Source organism: Cricetulus griseus, chromosome 7 (genome assembly GCF_003668045.3).
Source record: "Cricetulus griseus strain 17A/GY chromosome 7, alternate assembly CriGri-PICRH-1.0, whole genome shotgun sequence".
NCBI lineage: Eukaryota > Metazoa > Chordata > Mammalia > Rodentia > Cricetidae > Cricetulus > Cricetulus griseus.
The window spans coordinates 101,032,226-101,039,979 of NC_048600.1; positions in this window are offsets into that span (position 1 = coordinate 101,032,226).

The following is a 7,754-nucleotide window of genomic DNA, read 5'->3' on the forward strand; positions in this document are numbered from 1 at the left end:
ATGGACAGTAAGAATTCATATACAGGTACAAAGCAGTGGAGAATTAAGATAATGGGCACCCATGCCTCACCACCCTGCCTTGGTCTGTTAGTGTCCACTGCCAGCTACTTATCTGCACAGCTTCCTTCCTCCCCAATCTTCAGTTGGCTTATTGCTTAAATTATATCATCTAGATGAATGTCTCCCAATTTCTATTTCCAGACTTCTCAGACTTTTCTCTGCAGTTCTTTATCCACCCTTGTTTCACCGACCCTTATGGAGCTGCCCACCATATGTTATAGAATGCTTTACCCCTCATTGGTGAGATCAAATGATGTAAACTCCAGGCAAATGGAGACTGTTTAGACTACTACCTAGTCCACCAATCAATGAATATGTGCTGAATGAACTAATTAACCAGAGGTGGGGCAAACTTGAAACCACCGCATTTTATGATGGCAGACAGGATTTTTTGTTGTTGTTGTTGTTGTTTGTTTTTTTTGTTTTTCGAGACAGGGTTTCTCTGTGGCTTCGGAGGCTGTCCTGGAACTAGCTCTTGTAGACCAGCCTGGTCTCGAACTCACAGAAATCCACCTGCCTCTGCTTCCTGAGTGCTGGGATTAAAGAAGTGCGCCACCAACGCCCAGCGGCAGACAGGATTTGAAGGAACCCCCACGGAGCTCCCTCCTGGACTCCAGGTTAGGTACAAACCACACCCAAACATCCATTTTCACAGAAAGATCCTTTATTAAGTGGGGAAGAGAAGTTAAGGGGCTGATTTCTGACTTCTGTAGGGAAGTGTGGGCTTTGGAGAATGGGAGGTTGTACAAATGGAGGCTGAGAAAAGCCAGGGAGTGTAGAGGTGTCTCGGGAGAACAGCCTTTCCTAGTAAGGGAGTAGGCCGTGAGGGAACGAGGAGAGAGAAATGGGAAAAGGAGAAACCTAGCAAGGCAGCAGAGGATCTGAGAGGAATTTTTAGATTTATCTTTTTTATCTAACTTACATTTACATACTTTAAACCACTTTCTAGGACCCTCACGACTTACTTAAGCTTTTACATTTTTAGATCTTTGTGTACTTTAAATTGCTTTCCGAGACTGGCAAAGCTTCTATCATTCATTTTCTCTGACCTACGCAACTCACTTTTTTCTTTCTCATAACCTTCAGAAACTCCAGATCTTTTGTAGTGTGAAGCCCTTCAGCAAGGTACACTGTACATGGGAAACTCACTGAGCAGCTATCTGGGTGTTGGCCGTTGTTAAAGCTACAGTTGGCCATGAATGTCATCAGAGATCTGAGAAGGATAAGTTTGAGTAGGGAGCATAATTTATATGGTTTTTGTATCAGTTAATATGACAGAGACTTACTTAGACTGTTGTTTGAGTCTTATGTTCTTTGGGGACTGAAGCAGTTGGTCTGTAGCCATCAGAAAAGACATAATAAATGCCAGACATTTATTCTTCAGTTGTCACACAGAGCAGTGGGACTTCAGCTATCAGACCCAGGTCTGAATTTTTCTTATAGAGGAAGAACTTGGAAAAACTGATCTGACTTTGACCGGGTAGAGTACCCCAGTCAACCCATAGTTTGTGCAGGTTCCTGGTGGCAGGTGAGGCATGGGACAGTTTGGACCAGAGGTTAGTGTTGCCACAGTCCAGGTGACATTGTCAGGGCACTGCCCCATCTGTCTTCTTTGGATACCTTAGAAAATTTTTAAGGGGGGGGGTCTCTGCATATTGTGGCAAGTTTTTTTTTTTATTGAGTATCTTTTTGTTGTTGTTTTTTGAGACAGGGTTTCTCTGTGTAGCTTTGGAGCCTATCCTGGCACTCGCTCTGAAGACCAGGCTGGCCTCGAACTCACAGAGATCCATCTGCCTCTGCCTCCCAAGTGATGGGATTAATGGCATGCGCCACTGATGCCCAGCTTTTATTGAATATCTTAAATGCCATATAAAGCAACTTGAGGACCAAGTATCCATTAAGCATGCCTAACTTTAGGTTTAACCTTAAAAACATATACAGGGAGCTAAATAAGGCTTATGTCTATAATTAATCATGACTATATAGTTTTGAACATATTAAAGAATTTGGTTATTCATAAGGTGACTATTAGCTTGAATGTCTTAATTATCTTAATAAGTTATTAGATTTTATAAAATTGGGATTTTTATTTATTTTTTAATTTAAGTTAGAAATAAGGTTGTTTTACATGTCAATCCCAGTTCCCTCTCCCTCCCCTCTTCCCCTGCCCCCACTGACCCCCATCCCATCCCTTTTCTGCTCTACAGGGAGGGTGAGGCCTTCCATGGGAGATCTCCTAAGTCTGTTATATTATTTGAAACAGGACCTAGGCCCTCTCCCATGTGTCTAGACTGAGAGACTATCCCTCTATGTGGAGTGGGCTCCCAAAGTTCATTTGTGTACTAGGGATAAATGCCGATCCACTATCAGAGGCACCATAGATTAGCCAGAGCTCCAAACTGACATCCACATTCGGGGCGTCTGGAACAGTCCTATGCTGGTTTCCCAGCTATCAGTCTGAGGTCCATGAGCAACCTCTTGTTTAGATCATCTGTTTCTGTTGGTCTTTCCAGCCTGGTCTTGACCCCTTTGCTCATCACTCCTCCCTGTCTGCAACTGGATTCCAGGAGTTCTGCTTAGTGTTTAGCTGTGGGTGTCTGCTTCTGCTTCCATCAGCTACTGGATGAAGGCTCTGGGATGTCATATAAGGCAGTCATCAATCTCATTATCGGAGAAGGGCATTAAAGGGAGCCTCTTGACTATTGCTTAGATTGTTAGCTGTGGTCATCCTTGTAGATATCTGGACATTTCCCTAGTGCCAGATTTCTCTTCAAACCTATAATGGCTCCTTCTATTATGGTGTCTCTCTTCTTGCTCTCCTCTATTCTTCCCCTGACTAGTTCTTCCTGTTCTCTCCTGTCCCCTCCTTTCCTGTTCTCCCTTCTCTTTCTTCTATCTCCCTCTAACAATCTAAGCAATAGTCAAGAGGCTTGTATTTCATTAGGGGTTATAAGTCTATTTAAATTGCTTACCTGTTCTCGATTTAATTTTGGTAAGTGATATCGATCCAGAAAATTGTCCATTTCCTTTAGATTTTCAAATTTTGAGGAGTACAGGTTTTCAAAGTATGACCTGATGATTCTCTGTATTTCCTCAGTTTCTGTTGTTATGTCCCCCTTTTCATTTCTGATTTTGTTAATTAATTAAGGCATGTTCATTCTCTGTCTTTTGGTAAGTTTGGATAAAGGTTTGTCTATCTTGTTGATTTTCCCAAAGAACCAACTCTTCGTTACATTGATTCTTTGTATTGTTTTCCTAGTTTCTACTTTATTGATTTCAGCCCTCAATTTGATTATTTCCTGGCGTCTACTCCTCCAGGGTGAGTTTGCTTCTTTTTGTTCTAGAGCTTTCAGTTGTGCTGTTAATTCTCTAGTGTGACTATTCTCCAGTTTCTTCATGTGGGCACTTAGTGCTATGAACTTTTCTCTTAGCACTGCTTTCAAAGTGTCCCATAAGTTTGGGTATGTTGTGTCTTCATTCTCATTGAATTCTAGGAAGTCTTTAATTTCTTTTCTTATTTCTTCTTTGACTCAGGAATGGTGCAATTGTGCATTGTTCAATTTCCATGAGTTTGTAGGTTTTCTGCAACTTGTGTTGTTGTTAAATTCTAACTTTAAAGCATGGTGGTCTGATAAGATACAGGGGATTATTCCTATTTTTTTGTACCTGTTGAGGTTTGCTATGTTGCCAAGCATGTGATTTTAAAGAAACTTCCATGCGGTGCTGAGAAGATATACTCTTTTGTGTTTGGGTGGAATATTCTATAGATGTCTGTTAATCCCAATTGGGTCATAACTTCTGTTAGTTCCATTGTTTCTTTGTTAAGTTTCTGTACAGTGGTCCTGTCTAGTGGTGAGAGTGGGGTGTTGAAGTCTCCCACTATAAGTGTGTGAGGTTTTATGTGAATTGAGTTTTAGTAATGTTTCTTTTACGAACGTGGATGCCTTTGTATTTGGGGCATAGATATTCAGAACTGAGACTTCATCTTAATGGATTTCTCCTGTGATGATTATGAAATGACCTCCTTCATCTCTTTTGATTTTTTTTAGTTTAAAGTCTAATTTGTTAGATATTAGGATTGCTATACCCACTTGTTTTTTAAAATTGGGATTTTTTTTTTAAAGATTGGGGTTTTTATAGCTTTATTCCTTTAAGTTTGAGCCATTTATTTATTTATTTATCTTTTTTTTTTTGAGACAGGGTTTCTCTGTGGCTTTGGAGACTATCTTGGAACTAGCTCTTGTAGACCAGGCTGGTCTCGAACTCACAGAGATCCACCTGCCTCTACCTCCTGAGTGGTGTGATTAAAGGCATGAGCCACCAAACCCTGGCTCAAGCCTTAAAATTTAAGTTGAAAATTTAATTGAAGATCCTTTAGGAACAAAATAAACCATAAATGTAGTAAACCAGTTTTTTTGGGTTCCAAGACAAGGTTTCTCTGTGTAGACCCAGGTGTCCTGGAACTCACTCTGTTGACTAGGCTGGCCTCTAATTCACAGAGACCCTCTTACCTCTGCCTCCTGAGTGCTGGAATTAAAGATGTGTGCCATCACCACCTGGCATAAATCACTTTTTAATACTGTACTATTACAGATTTTTTTGTATGACTCAGTTTATCCGAATAGCTAAACTTCAAAAAAGTGGCAAAGACAAGGAAGCTAGACAAATATTACTGTGGATCTGAATAGATTTTAGGAATTTGTAAACCTTATTTATCAAATACACTTTATCAAACATATGTTTTTATTTATCTAAATTTTCTTTAGAAGCCTGGTGTTGAACAGTTAATAAAGACATAAATAAGTAGTTAAGTATAAATCTCTAAATCAGCTTTTTAAAATCTAAGTAGACTGCATTAACCTTAAAATTTTGTCATCATATAAAACATATTTAAACCAGAGTTGACTCATATATATAGGGCATTACAGCAAATGTAATTTTAATATCATACAAATCCATAGCAATCCAAAATATTTGGGAGACTTCCTATTGTTTTCTTAGCCTAAAAGGGAGATTCAATGATAAACTAAGGACTCAGTAGGACTAAGAAGTTTAATAATTGTTGTTTAATACCACATGCTCATCTGAAGATGGTAAAGTCACATGGCATGTACCCTTTAACCTTGGTAAAGATGGCTTTCAGTAATGTGGTTGCTTCTATCTTGATGAGGTCATCAGCCAAGATGAAGGACAGCCACTTGGGTTGTTATTTAAAACATCTATTTTTTTTTAAATCCGGGCAGTGGTAGCACATGCCTTTAATCCCAGCACTTGGGAGACAGCAGCAGTTGGATCTCTGTGAGTTTGAGGCCAGCCTGGTCTACAAGAGCTAGTTCCAGGATAGCCTCCAAAGCTGCAGAGAAACCCTGTCTAGAAAAACCAAAAAACCAAAAAAAAAAAAAAAAACCCTAAAACATCTATTTTTTAAAAACAAGAGTTGATTCTAAGTTACATATACAGTGTGCTGTAGTAAATTAAGATTACCTATTTGTGGTGGTTTGAAAGAAAATGGCCCCCAAAGGGAGTGTGGCCCTATAAGAAAGTGTGTCTTTGTTGAAGTAGGTATGGTCTTGTTGCCTGGAGTGTGTCACTGTGGAGTGGATTTGAGGTGTCATATATGCTCAAGCTACCCCCAGCGCCCAAGTTTACTTTCCTGTTACCTTTAGATAAAGATGTAAAAACTTTCAGCTCCTTCTCCAGCATTATGTCTGCCTACATGCTGCCTTGCTTCCTGCCATGATGATAATGGACTAAACTTGTGAACTATAATGGAGCCACTCCAAATAAATGTTTTCCTTTATAAGAGTCACATTGGTCATGGTGTCTCTTCACAGCAATAAAAACCCTAAGACAGAGCTGGTGCCAGGGACTGGGGTATTGCTATGATAGGCCTGACCATGTTTTGGTTTGGAGGAATTTGGACTTTGAGAGTTTGGATTAGGAAAGTTGTAGAATGCTTTAGGAACTGCTTAATGGGCCATACTAGTTAGGCCATGAAAGACAATGGTGCAGAGAATGATTTGGACTGGGGGGGGGGCTGGCTCAAGAGTTTTCAGGGGAGAAGAATCTTGATATGTTGCCTAGAGATTGCTCTAGTGATATTTTGGTGAAGTGACTACTTTATTCCCTTGTCTGAAGAGTCTGCCTGAGACTAAAGTGAAGAGATTTGGAATAATTCCATTGGCAGAGGAAATCTCAAAACTGCCTAGTATAGACTCTGTCGTGTGGTTGCTAGTGTTCTCGCTTATAAAGATTTATAACGAAAAGAAGCAAGCTGAGCAAGGACAAATACAAAATGTACAGATTGAGGAGAAAAGGGCACCAGGAAGTAGAATGGAGCTAAATCCTGTTCTCAAGGAGGTAAACAGATTAAGAAATGGAATACAGGTAGTGCTGACCTCAGGGCAAGATCTCATATAGCTGAATTTCCCACTTATGAAAAGCAATTAAAGAAAAACTTAGAGCTGGGTGTGGTGGTGCACGCCTTTAATCCCAGCACTCTGATGGCAGAGGCTGGTGGATCTCTTAGTTTGAGGCCAGCCTGGTCTAACAGAGCAAGCCTAAGCAGTGAAGGAAAGCACTAAAAGCAGAAAGCTGGTGAAGATGTAATTGAACAAGGGGAACATGTTCCAGCCCCCGTAAGCAGCAGAACTTGGCTGCTTCAGCCACATGCCTCTGGCTTTAGAGTCAAGGATAGGAGAAAAGGGTTATGGAATTTGCCTTCATGACTAAGCCATTGAGGCCAGGCATATGCCAGGAGTGTTCCTGAATGGAGGCCCAGAGAGGCCATTATGTGAAGCTGTGAAGGAGAAGCTTGGATTGCCTTGGAGACCCCAGGATGTTGGAGATGCCAGAGCTGTGGGATATCTGCCAAGGAGAACTGCTAACAGGGAGTGGAACCAGCCTAAGAGAAAGAAGTGTGTTACAGTCAACAAAGCTGAAAGGAGTTGGAGATCTGAAGAGTGCTTTGACATCAGACATGGAGATGCAGAGTTTGGAGTCTGCCCAGCTGGTTTTTAGTCTTTCTTTGGTCCAGTATTTCCTTACTATGCTCCCTTCCTTATGTTTTGGAATGACAATGCATTTCCTGTGCCATTATATGTTGGAAGTATGTGATCTGCCTTTTGAGTTTGATTTTACAGTTAAGAGGTTGCATGACTCTCAGAAGAGACTTTGAACTTCAGATTTTTAAATCAGTTTGAGACTGTTATAGACTATGGGGACTTTCAAAGTTGTACTGAATGCATTCTTGCATTATGATATGGCTACAAGCCTTTGGAGGCCAGGGAGTAGAATGTAGTGGTTTGAAAGAAAATGGTCCCCAAGGAAATGGCGCTATTAGGAGATGTGGCTTTGTTGAAGTAGGTATGACCTTGTTGGAGGAAGTGTGTCACTGTGGAGGTGGGCTTTGAGGTCTCATATATGCTCAAGCCACACCTAGAATCTCAGTTCACTTCCTGTTGCCTGCCGATCAAGATGTGGTATTCAGTTCTAACACCATGTCTAAAGGATGCCACCGTGTTCCACCATGATGATAATACACTATACTTCTGAAACTGTTAAGTCACCCCATTAAATGTTTTCCTTTATGAGAATTGCTGTGGTCATGGTGTCTCGTCTCTTTACAGAAATAGAAACCCTAACAAAGACACAATGTATAGAATTTTTTAACCATCGCTCCTCAAACTATAAGT